This window comes from Polypterus senegalus, chromosome 5, assembly GCF_016835505.1.
Source record: "Polypterus senegalus isolate Bchr_013 chromosome 5, ASM1683550v1, whole genome shotgun sequence".
NCBI lineage: Eukaryota > Metazoa > Chordata > Cladistia > Polypteriformes > Polypteridae > Polypterus > Polypterus senegalus.
In genome coordinates, this window is record NC_053158.1 from 85,632,334 (window position 1) to 85,659,207 (window position 26,874).

The 26,874-nt window shown below is 36.9% G+C and overlaps 1 protein-coding gene across 5 annotated transcripts in view; it reads right to left on the reverse strand.

Moving 5' to 3' along the window:
• The window catches only part of LOC120530412 (cadherin-18), a 1,801,315-nt gene that overhangs the window by 1,241,664 nt on the left and 532,777 nt on the right, over positions 1–26,874 (reverse strand). For all 5 annotated transcript variants that reach the window (XM_039754902.1, XM_039754900.1, XM_039754901.1 and 2 more), the window contains exon 3: positions 24,111–24,183. The gene's annotated coding sequence lies outside the window, so the exon portion shown is untranslated. The remainder of the gene's footprint in view (positions 1–24,110; positions 24,184–26,874) is intronic.

The window sequence follows — 26,874 nt, forward strand, 5'->3', positions numbered from 1 at the left end:
AATAAACTCATGTGTCACTCTGTGCGTTTGTGTGTGTGTGTATATATATATATATATATATATATATATATATATATATATATATATATATATATATAAATATATATAATAATATATAAATACAAACCCTGGTCACAAATGACACCAATACAGTCAGTCAAAATAGGTTTTTATTATAAAAACACCCCACCAAAATTTTCTCCATAGTTGCACCAGTACAAATATACACAATATTCTTCTTCCTTCTCTCTCCATCCACTGTTATGTAGTGTTATGTATTAATCATTAAGAAAAATGTGAAGGGGTATCATCTTATTACATATATGGTGAAAAGTATGGTTATGTACGCATGTGTAATAGATAAAGGGGTTGTGTAGTTCAGACCAAACAGTGTATATGGAACAAGCGATAAGGAAATAAGTGTGTGAGAAAGAGATATAAGTTCCAGATTGACTCACTGCTGGATGCTGGATGGCTTCCTTTCAGTGCCAGGGTATAAACCGATCGAAGCACTAACAGATCAGACAGAATTCCCAAAAATTAGGGCTAGTGAATTCCTACAGTACTCCCTGCTGGCACCTTTGGAATCCAGCAGAGATCACTCTTGACATTACAACTCCCATCATCTAAATCATCCATCAATCTATTATCCAACCCGCCATAACATAACTACAGGGTCATGGGGGTCTGCTGGAGCCAATCCGAGCCAACACTGGGTGCAAAGCAGGAAACAAACCCTAGGCAGGGTGCCAGTCCACCACAGGGCACACACACCAAGGACAATTTAGGATCGCCAATGCACCTAACCTGCATGTGTTTGGACGGTGGGAGGAAATCCATGCTGAGAACATGCAAACGCCATGCAGGGAGGAACTGGGAATCGAATCCAGGTCTCCTAACTGCAAGGCAGCAGCGCTACCCACTGCGCCATCGTGCCGCCCCATCTAAATCAACATCTGTTCAAATTTTGGAATTTGCCAGACATTTCTAAGATAAATTTACATTTAACATTTACATGTAGAAAAGAAAACTTTTACATCTGTTGAACATATAGACTCCTGCCTTTGTGAGTCGGAACTAATTTAGCAGGTTTGGGAATGGAAGTGCAGTGGGAGACTGCTTGCCAGAGCAATATGTCCCCCCTATAGTGTGGGTCAAAATCCCTGGCAGTGCTTTGGTTTTGGCATCTGCAGGGCTGCATGGAATATTTAGTTTGAACAGGCAGCTCTTCTCAGGTCCTTCAGAGCCACTGAAGGGAGCTACAGAGAAACAGCTTCCCTGTTCTCTGAGACACCATCTGACCTAAATGCACATCCAATATGCACCTGTGGGATAACAGAAGTGCTCTCTGGCTTTAAAATGAGTCTCTTCTCTTCATTTGGAGGAGACATTGTTAAGACTAGAGTAGGACACCACTCCCCTGGACTGAAGGATTTGGACATGATTATGGGGAAAATAACTATTAAGAAGTGAAGCCTGTGTTGTGCAACTAATTAAGAAAATAAAAGAGTCTTTTGTGGAACAGAGACTTGTGTGTTTAATAGCTGTGATCTGTGTTTGGGGTGCAACTATCTGAAAAAGATTTGAGAATCATAGCCGACTTAGTGCTGTCTAAGCCAGACATTGTATAGAAGAAATTACAAAGGTAAGTAAGCAGTCTTGACTGCATATCACTCACAGACATGATGATTTACCTATTGTACCTCAAGTATTTTTTTGAAAGTTTAAATTGAATACTTTATGCCATCTTCATCATTGATTAATCACATATTTAAGTTCACATATTAATTTTTACTGAATGAAAATATATAATCATAATATTCAATGCTCATATTTTTGACATAAAGAAATATGAAAGCCCTATTTTATTATTATAATACTCCTTAATAATAAAGCATCTATGCTATTTTATTGGATTTCTATGGAAATGACAACATCTCTTAATAAAGGGTTGGGTTAATGGCTTTCAGGAATCTGCACTTGACATTAAACAGGGACCTGCTTTAGGTGAGCAAAGCAATTATTCAAATCATATAATAATTATACCAGGTCTGCAATTTTCTACATTTCTATCTTAATTTCTGTTAAAATATCTACTCTTAAAAGTGCTTGGGATCTTAATGATTAATTCCTTCATTCATTTTAAAACACTGTACAATTAATCCAGTGGTTCAGGCTATAGAGGAAAAGAGTCTATCTGAGCAGCACTAAGCATGACCAAATAGCTACCCCTGATGTGATGCCATCCCATTACCTTTAATATGTAATATTCAAGTACATTTAATAATTCATAATGGTATATCAATTAGAGGGCGGCACGGTGGCGCAGTGGTAGCGCTGCTGCCTCGCAGTTAGGAGACCCGGGTTCCCTTCCCAGGTCCTCCCTGTGTGGAGTTTGCATGTTCTCCCCGTGTCTGCGTGGGTTTCCTTCCACAGTCCAAAGACATGCAGGTTAGGTGGATTGGCGATTCTAAATTGTGCTTGGTGTGTGGGTGTCGATGTGTATGTCCTGTGGTGGGTTGGCACCCTGCCCGGGATTGGTTCCTGCCTTGTGCCCTGTGTTAGCTGGGATTGGCTCCAGCAGACCCCCATGACCCTGTGTTTGGATTCAACGGGTTGGAAAATGGATGGATATCAATTAGATTGTGAAAGTAAAATGTAAGATTTCTTTTACATATCTGTCATTAGGATACCAAAAATCCTTTTCATGAGGAAATATTTCACCTGGAAATTCTGATGAAATTTTCCTTTTATGCTTAATACTATGTTTGAATTTGACAGTGGTCACTTGATTTTACTCGTCTTATCCCTTTTATAATTTTAACAAATACAACTGTAGCCCTACCTTAAAGTTTTAATGTCTGGATTCAGTTTTGACACATAAGAAGTGGAAGTAACTGTTGCAGCATATTATTTGCTTGTGTTTGTTTAAAATTTACTAAGTGTAATAATAGAACAGCATTGAAAAATTACAGTTGTATAGGTTCTAATGTTTCTAAGAATTAATAAAGGTTAATAAGGAAATAATTAATTGGCAAAACAAATAATACATTTTAAATATTTTATAGCAATATGTCTTAATTTTTGTACAATGTAAAATACTGAACATCTAGGTTGTATGGTATGAAATGCCACACTCTATTTGTTTTTGTTAATGGCACTAGTTATTTTATTACATTTTATTATGCCTATTTTCCAGCTTATACATTTTTTAACACCAGGGCTTGGATAGCTAGGTCAATCAAGTGTAATAGAAAAAAATGATCCTAAGAAATAGGCCATAGTAACTGCTATACCTGAGTGAAGTCTGAGAGGAGGTCTGGCAGAAGCTAGTGGACTTTAGCTCTGGATGCGAGTGCACTGCCACTGTGAATTGCATTTTAAGGTTGGTAATTGTAAGAATAGGCAAACAGGAGTAGTGACAGAGATATAACATATAATTGTGAGTCTACAGGAAAAGAATCTGTGCATTTGATGAAAGAGAGAGTTGTCCCCAGAAGCATTTCTCATAATAAAACACCAGATTTGCCTTATGTAATTAATGGAAAAATGTTTAATATTGTATCTAACAGAAGCAAAATTAATGCAAATAATGTGGGAATTCATATAAATGGGTTCTGGGACAATGGAAGCACACTTTTCAAATTGCTGTTCAGTAATTATGGGAAAGGAACGTTAATGGTATTGATAGCTAAAATGACAGTACAAGCAAAGAAATTAGATTTGACACATTTTTTTTCCAATTTAACTTACAAGCAGCAAATCCAGAGAATGGATTCTAGTCAAATGAAGCAACTTATTTAGTTTCAGAGTTAATGCTAGAGAAATGATTAGGCACCTCAAAGTTTACAGCCTAAGCCTTTATCCACTAGACCACTCTTTCATCAGTGACAGTTTCCAAAACAGTACACTGCTTGAAACTGCATTTGGTTGAAATATCTAGCCATTTTCTCCTTTAAAAGGTCACATTGGTGAAGGAAATGCAATATTGTTGGATTGTTCAAATCACTCGATTTGCACTTTAGAGTTAAATCAGAATCAAGTAGCATGGATCATAAGTACAAGTAGGTAATTCAACCGTGTAACTCCAGTTCTTAAATCATTATATTGGCTTTCAGTTAAATTTACAGCCAATTTTAAATTCAACCTTTTTGACACATAAAGCAATAAATGTCTTTGTTCTTTTTTTCCTTATAGAAGCTGTTAATGCATATTAATGTTCAGGCACCTTTCCTTGGAGATATTGTACTGCTGTGTACAGTCACTTTGTAGTTTCTAAGCAGTGGTTGACTTGAATGGGGTTTGGTTCCTCCTTTCACAGCTTACCAAACTAAGACATGTATTTCTTTTTTTCTCAGTAGACCTGGCTCAGAGTACTTAGAAAGCTTACACAAACTGCATGAATGATAGCCTTATAATGGAAACACATGCAATAAAATATATAAAATGAGTAAAAATACTATTATAATAATAGATATCAGCAGTAACTATGCCGCATTTGCACATCAAAAGCTCCTGCTTTGCTAAGAGCATCCTGCCCAGAGTTCAGATTGCTGTATTACCATGTGAATCTAAAATCTTATTAATCTGTACCTCTGTAAAGGTTTTAAAATTTTCATAATATACATTTCTTTTTTCCCCCATTAAGGATAACAACAAGGATTGCCTTTAATTTTTTCTTTACAAGATTCTTTCTAACCTCCAAAGGAATACAGCTTGTATATATTTCAAATATGTTATTATGATCGGTGCATACAGACCCACGGGGAGTTTGTAAATATTTTGCAAGATCAATTCACAAAAGATAATTGGTCAAAGTTTGTCAGATCTCACAGGTTAGCACAACCCTCAGAACATGCAAATACTGTAGCGGTGTATAGCAAGTCATACTTTGAAATGTGTGAGCTATAGGCTAGTAGAACTTTAAAATATTAGGTGTGAAAGTTTAATTAGATAAAGATATATGTGCAAAGCAAAGGGCAAATAACATTATTTTCATGCTTCTTTAAATTCTTATTAAGAATAAAAAAACGTAGCATTCAACTGAGGTAAAAAAGCTTGGAACAGCACATCTATCTGATGTCAGGGTGTCTGCCAAGAAGATATGAGGGGAGTTAAATCAATGGATATCAATATATATTTCATCTCCTGTTTTCTAGCTGTGACTACAGTCAATTAGAAATAGAAGATGAAAGAGCTGTGTCTTTTGAATTGATTAACCAAAATAGTATTGCAATTTACCTCTCAGGGAAAACTCAAAAGAAAAAAAACCTTTCCACAAAAGAATACCCCAACTTAAATTAGAATATAAAAGAAATCACAAATTGATACTAATTTAACAGTGTAATAATAAGAAATACACTGGAAGGAAGAGAATACTGTTTAAAGGGCCTGGAGATTAAATATTAACTCAGTGGGTCATTACATTAGAGTTCACTATGCACAACTTTTTGCTATGTCTTTTGAGTTTATCCCAATTAATTAAAATGTGAATGGTGCTGACCTTTATACCAAGTTTGGGACGTCATGTGCCACACGCTCTTGGACATCCCTGCATAACATCGCTATGGCAACTGTAAACAAAAGTGGCTCCCATAAGTGGTTTCCATAAGTGACAAAAATGAATTCACAGTAACACATTAAATAATTTTAACATCAAGAAAAACGTGCTTAAGGTAAGATTTGTTACAGTGCATCTGGAAAGTATTCACAGCGCATCACTTTTTTCACATTTTGTTATGTTACAGCCTTATTCCTAAATTCATGTTTTTTTCTCAGAATTCTACACATAACACCTCATAATGACAACATGAAAAAAGTTTGAAGTTTTTGCAAATTTATTAAAATTTAAAAAACTGAGAAATCACATGTACATAAGTATTCACAGCCTTTGCTCAATACTTTGTCGATGCACCTTTGGCAGCAATTACAGCCTCAAGTCTTTTTGAAAATGATGCCACAAGCTTGGCACACCTATCCTTGGCCAGTTTCACCCATTCCTCTTTGCAGCACCTCTCAAGCTCCATCAGGTTCGACGGGAAGCGTTGGTGCACAGCCATTTTAGGATCTCTCCAGAGATGTTCAATCGGATTCAAGTCTGGGCTCTGGCTGGGCCACTCAAGGACATTCACAGAGTTGTCCTGAAGCCACTCCTTTGATATCATGGCTGTGTGCTTAGGGTCGTTGTCCTGCTTAAAGATGAACCGTCACCCCAGTCTGAGATCAAGAGTGCTCTGGAGCAGGTTTTCATCCAGGATGTCTCTGTACATTGCTGTAGTCATCTTTCCATTTATCCTGACTAGTCTCCCAGTTCCTGCCGCTGAAAAACATCCCCACAGCATGATGCTGCCACCACCAAGCTTCACTGTAGGGATGGTATTGGCCTGGTGATGAGCAGTGCCTGGTTTCCTCCAAACGTGACGCCTGGCATTCACACCAAAGAGTCCAATCTTTGTCTCATCAGATCAGAGAATTTTGTTTCTCATGGTCTGAGAGTCCTTCAGGTGCCTTTTGGCAAACTCCAGGTGGGCTGCCATGTTCCTTTTACTAAGGAGTGACTTCCGTCTGGCCAGTCTACCATACAGGCCTGATTGGTGGATTGCTGCAGAGATGGTTGTCCTTCTGGAAGGTTCTCCTCTCTCCACAGAGGACCTCTGGAGCTCTGACAGAGTGACCATCGGGTTCTTGGTCACCTCCCTGACTAAGGCCCTTCTTCCCCGATCGCTCAGTTTAGATGGCCGGCCAGCTCTAGGAAGAGTCCTGGTGGTTTCGAACTTATGGATGATGGAGGCCACTGTGCTCATTGGGACCTTCAAAGCAGCAGAATTTTTTCTGTAACCTTCCCCAGATTTGTGCCTTAAGACAATCCTGTCTCAGAGGTCTACAGACAATTCCTTTGACTTCATGCTTGGTTTGTGCTCTGACATGAACTGTCAACTGTGGGACCTTATATAGACAGGTGTGTGCATTTCCAAATCATGTCCAATCAACTGAATTTACCACAGGTGGACTCCAATTAAGCTGCAGAAACATCTCAAGGATGATCAGGGGAAACAGGATGCACCTGAGCTCAATTTTGAGCTTCATGGCAAAGGCTGTGAATACTTATGTACATGTGATTTCTCAGTTTTTTTTATTTTTAATAAATTTGCAAAAATCTCAAGTAAACTTTTTTCACATTGTCATTATGGGGTGTTGTGTGTAGAATTCTGAGGAAAAAAATTAATTTAATCCATTGTGGAATAAGGCTGCAACATAACCAAATTTGGAAAAAGTGATGTGCTGTGAATACTTTCCGGATGCACTGTATGTGAGCTTTTTTTAGTTTCTTTATGTAGGCCAAATGTTTTATTTTACTACTTTTATTTTTAATGAATAACTTATGCTTAGAAGTATTGTTTTATTATAGCATTGTGTTTAGGAATTTGTCCATGAGTGCAGATAAATCTAAAACACTTGACTGTGCTTTCTAAAGAAACTCGTTTAAAAATATCATAACTTGTTTTCTGACTTTAGCTCTGGTTTAGTGATGTGGCTTAGATGCATGTCAGAACTGATTTCCTGGTTCTGACACTTTCTTTGTTGCTTGACTACATCTTTGTCTCTCCATTTATCTCTCCATCATCGCACTGTTAGCTAAGTATTTAACTACCCCAAGTAGTTCCAAAACCCCCCATAAAAGGTTGCAGAAAACGTTGAAAAAAGTTTTATAAAAGGACCCAGATCATAACATTCCAGAATTATGTAAACAAATAGCACAATCAAAAACAAAAAAAAATAAATAAATAAAAATCAAACAGACAGACCTTCAAAAGATTTAAATGATTTAAGAAAAAACTCAATGAAAGTTTAACAAAAAAAGATATTAATCAAGATAGAAAATTTTAAAAAGCCAAAAAAACCCTCTAAACTCCAATTCCACAAGTAAAAATTTAAATACTAATAATTTAGAAACTAAACACACCAAATCAAAAATAATGACTCCATCTTCCATAGCAAACTGGTCTTACAAATGGGTCCAAAAGATATGAAGAAACAAAAAAGATAAACCAAAAATGAGCACTACAGTGCTCTTATAACATTCAAAATTAGAAAAAAATGATAATATTCTAAATGAAGAAAAACTTATCAAAAATTCTATTTTGTAGATGAAAAACAAAAACACCATGAGAAAGACACCTGCCAACAAACAATAGAGATGGATATTGCAACCAATGGCAAAAGCTGGCCTGTCCCCTTTGGTTTATTCATCAGGGGGGAAACAAATCTCTAAATGGAGCTCCAGAAACACATTAACAAATAGTTTGGCATCATCTAGCAGTTAAGAATAAAAATACAAATAAATTTTTGAGCAAAATTGCTATTAATCAATTTAAAAGACAGAGTTCAGATAGTATGTTTGCTAATAAGCTTGAAATACAATATCCAAAACTATGTAGAAAGAAAAAAAAATCAAATATCAACTATGGGATGCTTTCCATTCACTCCATTTCTTATTTATTTATTTTGCACTTTTAGGACAGAGAAGGGCATGTTCTGCTAATAGGACTCGTTTTATCATTAATTTATTTCCTCAGTTGCTTTAGAGATTGAAGATTGAATCAGTTGATTTTCATAAGTTGGGATACTTAAACTTGATGTGGAAAACTAGAAGATATAAGGAGGAAGGCTGGTTTATTGAAGCAGCTGAAAAAACTTCTCTTTTCAAGGAAAATTTGTATTGGCTTTTTTCCCCTTGTTTTTAACACTATATTCTTTATTTATCTGTTTTAAAATTTTTAAACTTTTTTGTCTTTTCCATTTTTGTAGTAATAATTCAGGCACAAACATGCATTTGGATTAATGTGTTCGGGAGACGTATGGACTAGTAAGTATTCATTATACAGAGATGATTCCCATATTTCATACCTATGATGTGTTGGAGAAACTCAGCACCAGGAATTCTCAGTTGTGCTAAACATATGTTGCACAGCATGAGGTATGTTGCAGAATGAAAGTTGCTCCCTGTGGAAAAATAAGTAATGCTACCCAGCGGGGAGGGGGTTGAATGTCATTCTTGTTGGCAGTCAACATGTTAAAATTATTAGAGGCCTAGATTCCCAGGGAAGCGGTGGTGTGCAGATCCATCCATCCATTATCCAACCCACTATATCCTAACTACAGGCTCACGGGGGTCTGCTGGAGTCAATCCCAGGCAACACAGGGGACAAGGCACGAAACAAATCCTGGGCAGGGCGCCAGCCCACCGCAGGGCGTGCACACACAAACCAAGCACACACTAGGGACAATTTAGGATTGCCAATGCATCTAACCTGCATGTCTTTGGACTGTGGAAGGAAACCAGAATACCCGGACGAAACCCACGCAGACACGAGGAGAACATGCAAACTCCACGCAGGGAGGACCCGGGAAGGAAACCCTTGTGTGCAGATAGGTGCAGAAATATAGAAAAAAAACAGATATGGTATAAGTGATCATTTTATGAATTTTAACAGCTTAACATGAGGCTCACCAAGGGAACAGTGGTGGACCTGTTGATCATTCTGACTTGGATGAAGTGGGGGAAATAGGGTAATGATTCCCCAGGGCCCAGTGGAGGGGAGACATGAAGCCTAGAATGACAAGTTTGTTTTCGAGCTTAATGGGCCCAAAGGGACTGCTTATAAAGGGCCCAGAGTTCTGTGCTACTGATACTTTATGAAAATGTAAATGTTCCAAACTCAGCAGCTGATACAAGCAAATTGTTTTCAAGCAGCTTATCTGTACATAAACTTCAGATGTTTGAACTTTTTCTTTCATTGAAAAAATGTCAAAATGTATGTAAATTTGGCGTGCATATTTTTTTATAAAGTTGCAGTACATATACTCGGCAAAAACAGAAACATCCCTTTTTCAGGACTGTGTATTTCAACAATAATGTTTTAAAAATCCAAATAACTTTACAGATCTTCATTGTAAAGGGTTTAAACAATGTTTTCCATGCATGTTCAATTAACCATTATCAATTAATTAACATGCACCTGTGGAATGGTCGTTAAGACCTTAACAGCTTACAGAAAGTAGGCATTTAAGGTCACAGTTCTAAAAATGCAGGACACTAAAGAGACTTGTCTACCGACTGTGAAAAACACCCAAAGAAAGATGCCCAGGGTCCCTGCTCATCTGCGTGAACGTGCATTAGACATGCTGCAGGGAGGCATGAGGACTGTTGATGTGGCTAGGGCAATAAATTGCCATGTCCGCACTGTGAGATGCCTAAGACAGCGCTACAGAGAGACAGGAAGGACAGCTGATCATCCTCGCAGTGGAAGACCACGTGTAACAACACCTGCACAGGATCGGTACATCCGAATATCACACCTGCGTGACAGGTACAGGATGGCCACAACAACTGCCCGAGTCACACCAGGAACACACAATCCCTCCATCAGTGCTCAGACTGTCCGCAATAGGCTGAGAGAGGCTGGACTGAGAGCTTGTAGGCCTGTTGTAAGGCAGGTCCTTACCAGACATCACCAGAAACAACGCCGCCTATGGGCACAAACCCACCTTCGCTGGACAAGACAGGAGTGGCAAAAAGTGCTCTTCACTGATGAGTCACGGTTTTGTCTCACCAGGGGTGATGGACGGATTCGTGTTTATCGTCGAAGGAATGAGCGTTACACCGAGGCCTGTACCCTGGAGCAGGATCGATTTGGATCGATGGCTAGGGCCATTCCCCCCAGAAATGTCCAGGAACTTGCAGGTGCCTTGGTGGAAGAGTGGGGTAACATCTCACAGCAAGAACTGACAAATCTGGTCCAGTCCATGAGGAGGAGATGCACTGCAGTACTTCAAGCAGTTGGTGGCCACACCAGATACTGACTGGTACTTTTGATTTTGAGCCTCCCTTCATTCAGGGACACATTGTGAAACATTTTTAGTTTATGTCTTATGGTGTTGACTCTTTTAGTGTTCATACAAATATTCACACATTAAGTTTACTGAAAGTAAAAACAGTTGAAAGTCAGAGGACGTTTCTTTTTTTGCTGAGTATATTTCACATTTCACAGACGTGATTAAAATAACAGGCTGCTTCACAGGTCTGAAGTAGGGAAGTTCAAATTATTACCCAGAATTCTCTCCATGTGTTTGTTCTTGAGTTACTCCATTTTTGTCCCACATCCCCACTGATACAATGTTTTAAGTTGTACATGAGTGTAAATGCGTACACTGCAGTAGACTGATGTACTGTCTGCAATAACGTACAGCCACACCAAAGGCTCCTTGATGATGGTAGATAGATTTTGACTGTCCAGAAGTTTCAGATGGGTTTACATAATGGATGGAAACATAGATAACAAATTACAGCTACCACACAGATCTGTTTAAAATTAATGTGACAAATGACCGCCAAAGTTGTGAGCTCAATTCTACATGTTCTCCACTAACAATAATTAAACCTTATGCAAGATCCATTAGCTAGTTTCTTAAGTTATATTAAATGTTTGCCTAAATATTAGTGTATAGTGTATATACTTCTTGCCCCTTGTAACTATAAAATTGTCTCAGTTAGTGACCTGCCTTGCCGTGTGTGAGGCATGGAGGGCACACGATTTTAAACCGTGCCTTACGTGCCCAATAGTATGAAAGTTAACATGCTCTATTAAATGTTCAGTGCTGTACGTTAAAATCTACTGAATATGAAATATATAATCCTTAAGTATAGAAAAACTGAATTTCGACAAGAAAAAATAAGTTTGTAGAAGAAACCTTTTTTTTTTTACATATTATTTTTGACTTTTTTTCTGCATGTGTAACAACTTTTTTTCTTTATTTTTATATGGACTATTTTAAAACAAACTTTTGGACTAAGAGATTACTTTCGACACATGTTTTACCCTTGCTTGATCCTGCCTTACGCATCCATAGCTACACCCTGTGTACTGTAAAAATAAAGCCACTGTTAGCTAACAAGAAAGGATGGTTTCATTACTGTACCAGTCAAAATCGTCTAAGGTAATAAAGATATTTAGATACTGGGCCCTGCAACTTCTTTAATCTCATACATGCAATACCATTTCATGCAGTATTAAAATAAATATTGTGAGACAAGGAAGACATTACTTGTAATCACAGTGGAAATAATATAGGCACGTTTTGATTCCTAGAGAGTGATTTACCTGAAATGCATGAACCATTTTTAATAATATAAAGGGGTCAACATTAGTGTTTTATTTGCAATTTTAAAATAAATAATAATGCTATTAGCAGCTTCCCCTATTCTTCACACTGTGCCTGTTAAGGTAGCCGAGAATGGTCGGTGTCATTTGGCATCATCATTTGGAAAGCAAGCTGCAGTGTCTGCCCAGGTGTTCTTAACTAATTGCTTTTATTGGTTTCAAGTCAAGACAAGCATCAAATCAAGTAACATTGCACTTCAGCTGTTAATTTAGCACAACTAATTACTTTAATTGAATGGACTGAGTGGAGTTCATGTTGTGACTTGTTGCACACGCCTTACATCACACTGACTATTTGAAGCTGTCCTCAAGGGGCTCGAAGTAGTTCTCCCTCTCCTTCAGTGGCTGTCCATATACTAGATTTCCTTCAAGTTGTGTAACTGGTGTCTCTTAGATATGGGGGTTTGCTAATCTTATTGGTCAATTGAATGATTATGTATACTAACAGGCTGGACCTATCTAGAGGCAGCAATTATTATATTGAGTCCTTTACTAAAGGGTCAGGTTCTATAATGACTCCTGATTATGAATATGAATACTGAATATACATATGAATAGTAATGCTGAAAAAACTGCAAAAAATAATCTGATTTGATCACGTTAGTCAATGGTAAATTCATACTTTGTTTGCTGATGTGCATTCATTTACAAGGTCAATAAGGTGTAATTTCTTACTTTGATCTGATTGACCGCTTTAGAATTTTCCATGTACTGATCAAACATTTTGTGTCTATACAGACTTGTTAGCATTGCCTGGCATGTGATGCAAAAGACATATACTCCCCAAAATAAAAATTGTATGTGTGCAAAATTTTGTAGCACAGGAGACTCTAAAAAGTGGTATGAAAGAACAAGCAATGACTTATAAGCACATGTAGGCAGGTGGACCTCATTTGAACAGAAGTGTAGCGGAACCTTTAGATGTCATTTGTAGTGTGTTTTACACTAGGCCAATGGGTCAGTCCTGGGAGACTCCTATAGCTGCACGTTTTGAATCCAACTAACCTCTGCTATTAAATGGATTCCTATCTTAATTAAGCATGAAGTTATTTTCCAGTTGCTGTGGTCTAATGTGTTCTGCCACATTGAAAACAGAAAGGCAGGCCAAAAGGTGAAGTGATGGTACTAACTTTTTTTTTTTTTTTTTAAGAAAAGGACCACAATTAAATATTGTTTTCTGGAACCTCACACCTTTCCCTGTTTTACAACTTTACTCTTACAAACCATAATGTAAGAGTATAAATGTTGACACCGTAACTGAATAGCAGTCTTCTGGAAAAGAGTTAATGTGAAGTGTTTGTTTAGAAAAACAAGCAAGATGTCCTCATCGTTCCCAAGTTTGAGGAAGGCCAGTAGTTGGCAAATGTAGAAATATTTTGACTTTTCGTCTGTTTTATTTGTTGTTACTGTATGGAGTTTTTGGCAACTCCAACAGGTGACCCAGAACTGATACTGTATTTTACAGAAAGAATGATCTGCTTGCAAGACTGATAAAGCACTATCTTTAGCAATCTGATCTACTGTATGTAATCAAGGCTTATCTGTTAATGGCATTCCTACACAACCTTAAGAAATCTTTTGCCTTGCCATGTTATAATTAAAGATCTCTTGTTCACAGTCATGTCCTTTTTGCTTAGAGTGGTGTTTCTCCTAAATTATTTTATTTAAGTGATTATTTTTCCTTTACTGTAAATCAGTTTTAACAGTGCAAGTAACCTACAAATGAATATATAACAAGTTAATATGGTGTTTTTGTATTAAAGAATCTTCTGAGTTTATTAACTACATCCACATACGCAGCATTTACATACAGGGGTGGGCAAAAGTAAACTTACAATTGTTTGTATTGAAAAAGACATGCAGGTTATGATTGCTACACTCAAACACTCAAATAATATTAAGACACATAACACAAATAAATAATGCAATAATTAATTAATATATTATAATACAAGAATAAACTCTATGTTTCACATACTTACAACTGTAAATCTACAGTACTTTTGCCCACCCCTGCATATTCAAAATTATAAATTATTGCTATTATAAATAACAAGCCAAATACCTGATAGTTTATTTTGAATAAATTTCCAAGACTGCTTGTGAGTAATGAAATTCAAAGAGCATCAACAAAATGCCTGTTTGCAAAGGGCACTTGAGTAACCAAGGAAACTGAAACCTATTGCTGAGTTTATAGAGGTGCAAACATGGCACATGATTTGTGTTTTCTTAGGGTTACAGAATGATTTGTGCTGGCTTTTATCTAAGATCGCATTTGATGTTTTAAACATGTCAATGTATTGGAAGCATTGTCATCATTACCACAATTGAAAAACAGTTGGTTCCAGTTATCATAAGCAAAAATGTCTGGTTTCTTATATACCATTGTGGTTTTCCAGATAGGCATTGTAGCACATGTATGAATCACAAGATTTATGCATTCCTAAATTCCTCAAAATAAACAAAATTACAAGACATGGTAGAGCCTTCAGCTGCAGAGCTGCTAGACTCTGAAATGAGTCAGGATATCTTTTGCAGTGGTGGGGCATTTTAAGGCTGATACGATATGTGCCAAGGAAATCCATGTAACTGGCTGGTTCACTCCTTCTGCACCTTAGAGATGACATCATTAGGGCCTACAGCATGCTCTGTGGAAGGGAGGAAGAAGTTCCAGGAGTGATGAGGAAGATGTGTGGAGATCAGGCATTGCTGGGGCAGCAGTGTGGATTGGTTAGGTTACAAAAGAGATTGAAGGTAAACAGCACTGAAACAGCAATGATGATTGACTGGTAATAATGTTAGATGTTGATCTAAATAAAGCTGAAAGAATAATATTTACCGGTAATTAGTAGTATTAATTAAATAACCAAAGAATGCATCCTAGAGTGGCTGCAAGTAACCTATTTTCTCTTTTATATTTCTATTTACATGCTAATATTTATCAAAGGACTGGGGAATCACTGCGCTGTACTGGATGTTACCAGGAGAAATTCTGCTCCCAGGCCCCTGAACCATATAACCCCCAACCTTGTGTTGGACTAAACAAGCTTTTGAATGTTGTGACACTCATTATTCTGCTTGAACAGAATTTGTGGTCTCATTAAACTGTATTAAGCGTCTTTAACTTTAATTAGTGTTGTTTGCTGCTTCATCTAAAGTCTGTTTCATAAACATGTTAAACTTACTTGTCAGCTTTATTAGGCAATTTCAGTCTCAATAATTAAGTATGAGATTCTCAGAATATCAATAAATCTTCTACAGTACTGCTGTTATATAGTATCGGAGATGGCTGGGGTGGCGACCTGGCCAGGACACCCAGAAAGGACTGGAGGGGGGCTTGCGCTTTCCCCAGACCATGTGGGGGCAACCACTCTGGTACCCTTGGAACTTTGAACCTCAACTCTGTAGGGGCCCGTGGTCACCGCCAGGAGGCGCCCCTATGCCTTTGGAGGCCTGGACCTCAGCATTTCCGCCAAACCTGGAAGTGCTGGGGGGAAGAGGAGCAGGGACACCCGGAGGGCTTCCGGGGATGCAGCCGGCACTTCCTCCACACTGGGGCGTGTTGGTGGAAGATTGCCGGGACACACCTGGAGCACATCCGAGGGAGCATAAAAGGGGCCGCCTCCCTTCATACAACGGCTAGAGTCGGGTGGAAGACAGACAAGGTCTCTGGAGGAGGCAAGGAGGCGGCCTGAAGAAGTGACAGAGGCATAGTGTTGGTTGGCCATGACTTTGGGGTTTGTGGCACTTTTGTACATAATAGAATGAAGAATAAACGTGTGTTGGGTGACATTGACGTTTCCGCCTGTCTGTGTCCGGGCCGTCTACCACAATAGGTATGTCAAAACTCTGTGTTTTAACTGAGCATTTATCACCATAGGCAGGAGAAAATCAGAAGTAATGAAATAATGATTTGAAGCAGTTATTTTAAAAGGAGAGATAATTATATTATCCAACAAAAAGGAGTATCAACAACAAGGCAGACAGAATTCCAGTATGTCAAAATTTTATTACTTGTACATAACCACAAAAGCATCAAAGTTAAAGGTTAAAAAATAAATGTAAAAGGAAACTGCACTCATATATGCTTATTAACAAACAGAATGCTGAAAAGCAAACAGAAAGGTAATACAAAATACAAAAATGTATAAATAGGCAGTGTAATGTTCTTATTTGACCAATCATTATTGACCAGGAGCAGCTGGCATATTGGGGGCACTGGCACATACACATTCACCTTCACTTCTGCCAGGTCTAGTTAAATTTGCCAGAGAACACAAGTGTACGATTTAGGTTTCTTTTTCCATTTTATTTTCAGCTCTGCATTTTAATTCAAAATACATTGAGGGAAACCCTCATGTGTAGCACGTTCAAACAAAAATTTAAAAAGTAATAGTAAATATAGAAGTTTTCTTCTCCCTGTTCATCTTTTCCTACTTCTATGTGGAGTTGATGGAAAGCAAATACAGAAATAACTAAAATTAATAAAGACAATTAAAATGTTAAAACAAGCAGCTAAAACAATTACAGACAAAAGAATATTGATTTGGAGTTACAAATTTAAATTGTCCAATGACATATTAATTTTTACTTATTCTCTTAGCAGATGCTTTTATCCAAAGTGATTTACAAAAAAAGTCAACATAAACGATAAAACATTAATCTAGGGGACTGTTTAGGAGCAAGTGTTATAGGACAGGTAACAAAATTGATCATTACAAGTGAAAAACTCAAAACAAAATAAAATCTGCACTTTCTTTGTTATAAGAACTTATCAAAGACATTTTCTATTAGACAGAAATTTACAGAACAATAGAGTTCAAACACTTCTTAAACACATTAAGTCAGCAGTTCAGATGGAGGTGGGCAACTTGTTTCACCAGCTACGAACTACACATGAAGAGAGTCAGGATTGAGATTTGATACCACGCAGAAGTAGCATCACCAGACACCATTCATCAGTAGACTTGAGTAGGTAAAAAGGACTATAGGACCGCAACAGTGTTTCCATATATATAGGTGCTGACTCTTTCTCTATCCTGTAAGAATCTGAACTTAATCCATGCTGCTACAGGGAGCCAGTGTAGTGATGTGAAAAGAGGAGTGACATGTATTCACCTCAGCTGGTTGAACACCAGATGTGCTGCTGCATTTTTAGTCAGCTCTATATACCAGTACACCAGCCAGCAGAAATCTGCAGTAGTCCAGATGTGACAAGACCAAATCCTGGACCAAAAGTTGTTCTGCATACTTGGTTAAATATGGTCTAATCTTGCAGATGTTGAATTATTTGTATCTGCAACGTGGTCAGTGGAATGTAGCAGGTCATCGATCACCTCACCAAGGTTGCGTACTGACTTGGCAGGTATTAGCAATAATTGACCAAACTGTACTGAGATAGGGTGTTGAATAAACAGATGAGCTGGAATAAAAAAGAGATCCATCTTTGCCAGGTTGAGCTGGAGATGGTGCTGTTTCATCATGGCTGCAGTGGTAAGATATGCAAATATTATAGCTTGTACCATGTGGTCCTCTGGATAGAACAAGTAACGCTGCATATCATCGGCATAGCACTGATATGAGAAATTATGGGATTGGATGATAGGGTCTAGTGAGGTGGTTTTTTAAAAAAAGATGAGAGAACCCAGAACCAATCCCTTGGCATACCCCAGCACTTGCCTGATGCACCCTTTACAAATGTCCTCGCCAGTACAATGTAGGATCTGCCCAAGAGATAGGACTGACACCACCTGAAGTCAGCCCCAGTAATGCCAAGGTCAGAGAGGGTGGCAAGAAGGATCTAATTGTTGACTGTCACAAATTTAGGGGAGTGATCTAATGAAAACAAAATCAAGAAGGATGTACTCACTTATACAATGTGTTTAAAGGAGCTAAACTTTAATTTTTCTTGTAGATTATTCCAAGTTACCAGTGAACAATAACTGAATGGCAAACAAGTTTAGTAAGAACTTGAGGGACCTGAAACATAATACTGTCACTGGAATGAGGTTTGCAAGGTTCATTTAGCATGGTCAGCACAGTAGTGTTCATTATTAGATATAATAGGAAAAAAAAATTAGGTAGAAGAAATGTACTGGAAAATGCTAAAATGTTCCTAAGCTGAGTTAAAACTTTTCTGTAAGCTCTGCAATCTTTATTTTAAAAGAACAGACATTTTTCTTGATTTCAGCAATGGGGAACTGTTAAAATAAGGTGTTTAGTACAGGCTGCTACCTACAAAATAACAAAGTCAGCAGTGCAGTCAATAATTCCTGTCAGAGTGACTTCAAAAGAGTGATCTGTGTTGTGATAATGTGCTAATGCTGTATAAAAGTAAGAATGGCAAACACATACTGCATAGGAAATTGTGGGGAAATTGCAAAAATTGGACTAAATTAGCATGTAATTCATTGTTTCAGATGAACCAGTTCACCACTACAAAACAATTTCTAGAATGGTTTTATGTGTATAGTAAAGGTTCTGAATTATTATTTGGCACTGAACCTCATGTTTGGAAGGGATATCTGTCATTTGTATGAAGCAATATATTTCACGCACTTGATTTTATGTTGTAAATCTTAAACTTTGGTCTTCCATTTGCTATTTATCATTCCTATGTGTATTATTACTTTAATTAATGACCACAAAATTTAGATAACAGGCATAAGCTGATAAATAATTGCTGGGATAAGTGAGCTTGGAGGGTAAGAAACAAAACAGAACTGAACAGAAGACATTAGGTAAGGCAGTAATGCAAATTTTTAATACGTTTATTGAATGCTGTTGACTAAACGTTAAGACATTGTACCTCTTTTCATGTATTGTAAATGATTCAGTAATATTCAAGCTAGTGCGGCTTTGAATATTAGCTGGCAACCTAACAAAAATTTGAATTAGATGCAACATTTTTCCATAACCACCCCATTCCCAATTTTTTCTTAATGTGTTATAACTTATTTATAGATTTCCTGATTAGACATATGTGGCTACATATCCTATAGCCTATTGCACATTGCCTCATCTGAGTACATGAAAGAGTTTAGGTGTCAGAGGAAACCAGCTAATAATCAAAACATAAGACAGTTTTTACCCAGTGGATGATCATGAAATACTTTCACGCATAAAAAGTGAATGCTTATGCTACTGGCATATAGTATTGAGACTCCACTCAAGAACAGAGCATGAGACCCTGACTTTGTCTCCATTAACACTCTTTTACCTGTCCAGGGTTGACCAGAAAATGGTAAAGAACATTCAAGATGGATTCAAGAAGCATTAACAAAGTAAAAAAAAAAAAAGAAAAACTTTCCCTCAACGTAAAAAGCCAAGAATTACAACACTTATGAACCATAGTATGAATGATCACAAGAAGCAGCAATGCCACCCACATAATTAGATGATTAACACAAAGATTGAATTTGTTTTTCAGTCTGAAAAATTGTTTCTCTCCTTGATAGTTATTTAAGTTTTCTTTCACAGACCAAAATGGTGAATGCAATATGATGCTGATTAATAAGTGAAAGCTGTCCAAATGCAAAGATTTTTTTTACATTTCTTAAAAATGACAGGCAGAAAAAGAGTTGAGAGAAGACACACACTTCTCATAGCAACTGGTAGTCAGCCTCATATCCTTGATGTGACTATAAAAGATTAAGTGACATTTAGTAGAAAAGGCATTTAGTAGGATGATGTGCAGGTTTCCATGAATATAAGTATCAAATATTTTGTAAATATTTAAATGATTGACAGATTCTGCTTATCCCTGCGAAATATACATTTAATGCGTTCAGGGATGAAGCTTCCATCCAATAAGGGCAAAGCAGGAAAACAATATGTAGCATAATTAAAGACACATTTTAGACATTTTTTCTGCCATGTCTAATACATGTAGCTCAATGGGTAGCTCAAGATGGGCATTACAAACATATGTAATAAGAATTAGATAATCTTTACAATATTATTAGGTAGGCACAATAGCAACTTGTTATAAACAGATTATTTCTCAGTTGTTTCTTTTTTTATATTAAATTTGACATATCATAAAGGCCATAGGTGAAAAGCCTTGAATGAAACAAACATTGACAAATAGTTAAAAGAGAAGATATAAAAAAAAACAGAAACATTTTATTCTCTGCCCTCATGGTCACTAAATGGTACATTAGAACATTACAACAATCTAGACAAGAACAGACTATTCAGCCCAACAAAGCTTGCCAGTCCTATCCACTTAATCCACTAATTCTTACAACATAACATGAAGTTGAGTTTTGAAGGTCCCTAAAGTCCTACTGTCTACCACACTAATTAGTAGCTTATTCCATGTGTCTGTGCTTCTCTCTGTAAGGGAAAAATATCCTAATGTTTGTAAACAATTTTCTTTTAACAAGTTTCCAACTGTGTCCCTGTGTTCTTGATGAAGTCAATTTAAAGTAACTGTCTCAATCCACTGTACTAATTCCCTTCATAATTTTAAACACTTTAGTCATGTCTTCACTTAATCTTTTGCTTAACACTAGAATTACCAGAGCCTCCGAAAAAACTCGCAGATCCGTCCCACCTTAAATCGCTTCTCAACCCTCCGTCGGCATCTTTTGTCCTGTAAATGTGTGGATAAGCAGCAAACAGCAAGCAGCCTACTATCACATCCTCCCACCCCGCACAGTTTTCTCAGCTCAAGTCTGTTTACCTGTGTTTCAGTTGCTTAGAGTTTTATAGAGTGAGAAGTCAAGCAAAATGACATCTTTTATAAATACTATATCGCTATTTGGAACATAAATTACACCGGCTTTTAAAGACTGGAATTAAATATATGTTTTTATTCTAAAATAGTAAGAATAAGAGCAGCTCACTTCTCAAAATGGACTCGTCTGTAATCAACCCGTGAAGTTTTGATTATCAGTCAACAGTTGATACTGTTGCGCCACCAAAGTGGTCGTAGCAAATGTGTGTCAATGTTGCACCCTAACACAGGTTCTTTTTCTGCACTTATATTCTTGAATAGAAGCGCACTTGTTCTGTCATATTTGTACCTTTTGTGAAATTGTTTCTTTGATATTTGGAATTCAGGCTTCACACATTATACACTTCATCTCTACATTTTGTCGATTAATACTAAAACATGAAAAACATTTCTGTTTTAACAATGTGTTTACATAGATCGTTGTAGACATGGAACACACATAAAATGCAAGTGTTCCAAATAACGATATAGTATTTATCTCACTCTATACAACTCTGAGCAACTAACACATAAGTAAACAGACTTGAGCAGAGAAAACTGTGTGACGGTGGGGGATGTGATAGCAGGCTGCTTGCTGTTTGCTGCTTATCCACACATTTACAGGACAAAAGACGCTGACAGTGAGGTGAGAAGCGATTTAAGGTGGGATGGATCTATGAGTTTTTTCGTAGGCTCTGGTAACTCTAGTGTTAATCTTAACTTATAATTTATCTCTTATAGCCCTGGAATAAGCCTAGTCGCTCTTATCTGGACCTTTTCTAGCGCTGCTATGTCCTTTTTGTTGCCTGGAGTCCAATACTGCACACAGTACTCCAGGGGCCTCGTGTATAAACTGTGCGTTTGCACAGAAATGTTGCATAAATATGTTTTCACGTTCAAAACGCGATGTGTAAAACCTAAACTTGGCATAAAGCCACGTACATTTCCACGGTATCTCATACCCTGTCGTACACAAGTTCTCCGCTTGGTTTTGCAGACTAGCAGCACCAACTGTCAAAGCAGTGCTACTGTTCCTGTGTGGTTACCCTTTCTTTCTTAGATGCACATTCCTGACTCGGCTTTATAAATACACTGAAACTAACTGCATATTGTTTATTAGTGTAATGCATCTGATTGTAATTAACCTGTAACAATATAATGGTCCGGGGAATAGCCATAGTATTCCAAATACCATAACTGCTTTAGCGTTGTTACTCTCACAGCACCTTCTTTTTCTACTTTCATCTGCTCCCGTTAGGGTTTGCCACAGAGGATCATCTTTTTCCATATTACTCTCACTGCACCACTTGGAGTATTTATATCACTGTATCTGAGTCGGGAATCACAGCAGCAACTGATCGGAAAGAGAATTATCAGGGTACAGCATCAATCACACTGCCTCAGCCACTGCAAAACACTTCTGAGTCTTTCCTGTACGGACCTCACGGTTCAGAAACAGTTTCATCCCAAGAACTTTAAACACAGCCAATCAGTCCATCAAGTGCTCCTTGAAGAACTGTTTGTACTTATAAGTACAATTGCATCACTGTAAACTTGCACTGCAGTTATAATATTGCACAACCTGCTCCACTTTATAAAGCGTATTTACATATGATGACGACATCACTTTTAAGATGAAATGCAGCAAAATATGTTGATTATATTATACAGATAAAATTAACTTCATTTAAATAATCTGTATTTTTAATAATTACATGTGAGGACACGGTGCTGCAGCGCTAGCCAGTTCACAGATTGATCCTGATTGATTGCTGTATGCTGGAAGGATAGATGAATAAAATAATTAAACATATACTACAAAGATATTTCAGTGTTCCTTAAAAGTTTAGAAGAATCGTCGTTGGAAGCTTACAGATGGCTTAATGTCTATTACAGAGCTGATTGTGTGGCGATTGGGTATTTGGAGAAAGAAAAGGACAGGAATTGGGGGTTTGTATGTTTGAAAGAGACAGTACTGACACCGTGTTCCCATGTTTAATAACATGCTTTCATTCCTATCATTATGAAAAAGATATTACATATACATCTCAGTATTTTAATTATTCAGACAGCTGTAATATCACAAATGTAATAGATTCTGTTTCCTGTCGGAGGAAGAGAAACTGGTTTAAGAAGTACGTAGTGATTCACACACAGAGCACAAAGAAGATCAAATACAAAACAAAGCATTTAACGTGTTACTTTAGTTACGTTGGATTTGAGAAACTAGTAAATTAATCGATTTTAAGATGAAGTTTACGATGTTTTACTTTAATGACAAAATAAACTACGTGATTAAAGTGGAAATTTTGAGACTAAAGTTGACATTTCCTGCTTTTTTCCCACTGAGTGCCCATTTTTTTTTCTCTGTACCCTAATAAGCTTTCATACGACACTCAGACGTTTGGATACAACTCACCTTTTCACGGTGACTTGGATATGTGACAACTTCTTTTTTATTTCGGGTACTGTGCAACTTTGTAGAGTTTTCGAGTTTCTCCGACACTCTGTCACTCTATCAACTTCCTTTTGTTGATTATACCACTGTTTAAACCAACAAATAGTAAGTTTTTCCTTGCCTCCTCTTGGTATTCGCTGAAATTCTTATATTTTCCCCCATGCTTTTCCCATTGTCTTTTCACAGAAGGCTAAGCTTAAGGGCTATTTATATTGATTTGCATATTCATAGAGGCGTAATTCTGGGAGGAGTTGGGATGGGACAGAAGGCGCGTGCACGAGTTTTACTTTTCACGCTGACCTGGATTTATGTACCGGAAGAAGGTGGAAGTTGGAGTACGCACAGATTCCTGAATCTAGATTTGTCTGTGCGTAAGCACATTTCGGCTTTTGTGCTTATGTGATGCTATAGTGTGAATGCTACGCACTGCGTTATGCATGTGGCCCCAGATGAGGTCTAACCAGTGTGTTACAAAGCTTTACCATAACCTGCTTTGACTCAGCACATCATGCTATATAACCTAACATTTTGTTAGCCTTCTTAATGACTTTTGAACATTGACAGGCAGTTGATAGCGTCAAGTCCACTACAACTTCTAAATCCTTATCATATTGTGTACTTTTGATTTTCAGACCCCCTATTATGCATTGAGACCTAACATTACAGCTTTTACATTTATGACATAAAGACATTTATGTTACACCTATTTTACCTTTTATGTTCCTGCATCTCAGCTCATATTTTTTCCAGTCCATGCTGGTTCCTGTGGAATACTTTTTGCAAGGCTGCAATAAAATAAAAGAAACAATTTAGCGAAAAAAATTTTTTAAATTGTTATGTTTTATAGGACAATATTCAGTTTATCCCCAATAACCTGAAACGGAAAAGCAGGCTGAAAATTTGCCAAAAATATATTCTTAAATATTCTGAAAGAATTCTTTTGGCAAATTCAAGGTTTATTAACCATTTTCCTTACACAATCCCCCCCTCCAAAACTGAGCCTGTTTGAGAGGGATTAACATTGGTAATTTTCATTTCAATTTCAATATGTATTCATGTCACACAAACATCAGTTTCAATTACTCCTATCACCTATCCTTATTCGTGCAGACTGTCTGGCACACATCCAAAGTGAAAAGAAAATGACCAAGGTAGACATTTTGTTCTCAATCTATGACTTGCACAACTCTTTCCTATGGCTTGACTTTGGGTCAGAGGGTCACCTTTGGCTATTTTTACTTGATTGTGCATTCATTACTAAAAAATATATCACCACACAAATTGATATTTTTGTGGAAATTAATGTATATCTGCAGGTGTCAGCTGGAAGTATCCATCAGCCACATAAACATATTTGAATGGTTAAATAATCTCATTCATTTCACAGAAGTAAACACAAAACAAGAAGTACATTAAAATGAATAGTGGTATCTCCAAAACCAATTTCGCAGTCTCCCAAGTACTTCAGATAACATTCATATTGCAAACAGAACTCAACTGCAAACAGAACTCAGTCTGTTGACCAGAAAAGAAACAGCAACTATTACTTAAATAAAACATTCTATAATAAACATGTAGAAAAGGATATTAACTTGATAGTTCTATAAATACATAGCAAGGGAGTTCAGAAAGCTATTGCAGAAATCAACAATATTACCACTGAACAAAGTGTAAGTAACATTGTAGCAATGCTACCTAAAAGGACTCCAGTTTACAGCAAGCCATAGGATCATTGCATCACCAGACTGTCTCTGTTTATTGCTCTAGGTACTCTGGGGAAAATCCTGATTTGGCCATAGATTTAAAAAGAAAGGCAGGTTTTACAGAGGAAGATTTTTTTTTTTTTTATGTGTACCTGTTTTTAGTTACCAGCAGCACCAATAATATAAAAAAGTGCACCTTTTTTTGGATTATTGCCTCTCATCATTTCAAATGAAGGATTTTAGTTCTATTTGTGATTTGATTGTCATTCTCTTAGTGTGTTCTGGATTGTCTTTCAGGACTCATTATTAACCGGTGACACTTTCTTTCCTTTCTTTACATATCTTCTTTCTGACATTCAACTCATACAGCTGGACAAGGTTTCCATAAGTCCCAAGGGTAGTTTTTGAATTTGTTTTCATCACCAGCTGGGAACTGGACTGTATTTTTGAACTATGTGTTGTTGTCAGATATTGGGATTGGTTTCTGTAGATAATTGTATATTTGCTTTATACTGTAAAGAGCTTATTGAATACCTATTGTTTGACTTTCTGTTTGTTGTGTATTAGTAGGACTGTAATACTTTGGGATACTCTATGCATCAGAATGTAATGGAAATGAGACTATATCTAGAGGGTTTTTTTATAAACAAACTGGCTATTCAGCATATTTTTATATAAAAAACTGTTAAATTAGTTCATTAGTTCATAATATTTAACTTGTGTGTTTTATTTAAGGATTATTTAGATAAGAAGTGAATAAACTGTGATGATGATAAGGGAAAACCATCATTATTTTTAATCATGTGTATTTAAACAGGAGATTAGGAGAAAATTGGAAGAAGCAAAATGCAGGGCTAAGACAGGAAGTCCTGACAAGCAGGTAATTAGCTCAGTTGCAATATACTGTCACAAACAGCAGGGGGCGAGAGAGCAGTTGCAGAGGCTTACTCCCCACGAGTCAGAGAAGATAGGCTTACAAAGGTTTTTGAAGACATTGTTGGCGGTTGGATAAATTTGTGGCCCCTTTAGAAAACGGATTTATTAGATCTATTCTTCTTTTAAACTATCAGCTAAACAAATTGATGGAGATAGTAATGTGTTTTAACAGAGTGTTGAATTTGGGTTTACAAATGAGGCAAGAATTAAGGGAAGGATATGCAAATGTAAAGCAAACATTAAGATGAAGTGTTATGATCTATTAAAATGTTTATGTTTAAGTTCAGATAAACTAACCAGAGTGTATATGCTTGTGAGAAGATATGAAATAGGGACTTCTGTGGTAATTCTTTTTTATTTTGTATCTCATAATTACTTTAAAACAACATCAGGTTGACAGATGAGTAAGACCAAGAGTAAATTCTCAGTTATCCAGTTTTGACTGAAATAACCACAGTATAAATGTGGCATTTTGTAGTGATAGACATTTAGATTCACTTTTAAACAACCCATTTAAAATGTATCTATTCCGTCTCTGTCATATACAGTCTGTGTGGTTAGTCCCCTCTTACTGTATTACAAATACAACCCCAATTCCAATGAAGTTGGAACGTTGTGTAAAACGTAAATAAAAACAGAATACAATGATTTGCAAATCCTTTACAACCTATATTCAATTGAATACAGTAGAACCTCGGTTCGTGACCATAATTCATTCCAAAACTCTGGTCGTAAACCGATTTGGTCGTGAACTGAAGCAATTTCCCTCATAGGATTGTATATAAATACAATTAATCTGTTCCAGACCATACGAACTATATGTAAATATATATTTTT